Genomic DNA, 252 nt, shown 5'->3' on the forward strand with positions numbered 1-252 from the left:
TTCAGCTCCGGTGTTGGTCTAACTTTAGTTATCATCTCCTGCTTCAGTTGAAACTTTAGAAAACTGTTAAAGTGTAGAAATGTAGTCGTTCATGTTGAAGAAAACAAATATATCGCTGTACGTATTTACTGTGTGGCTAGCTCCATGGCTAGCTCACCGTGTCTTACTCTGCAGTTGTGCAGTCACAATATGTGGGATCATGAGCGCCCCCAGCGGTGAGGCGAGAGAACTGCCTGCCTCACCTCCAGTCTG

This window comes from Poecilia reticulata, unplaced genomic scaffold (assembly GCF_000633615.1).
Source record: "Poecilia reticulata strain Guanapo unplaced genomic scaffold, Guppy_female_1.0+MT scaffold_155, whole genome shotgun sequence".
Classification (NCBI taxonomy): domain Eukaryota; kingdom Metazoa; phylum Chordata; class Actinopteri; order Cyprinodontiformes; family Poeciliidae; genus Poecilia; species Poecilia reticulata.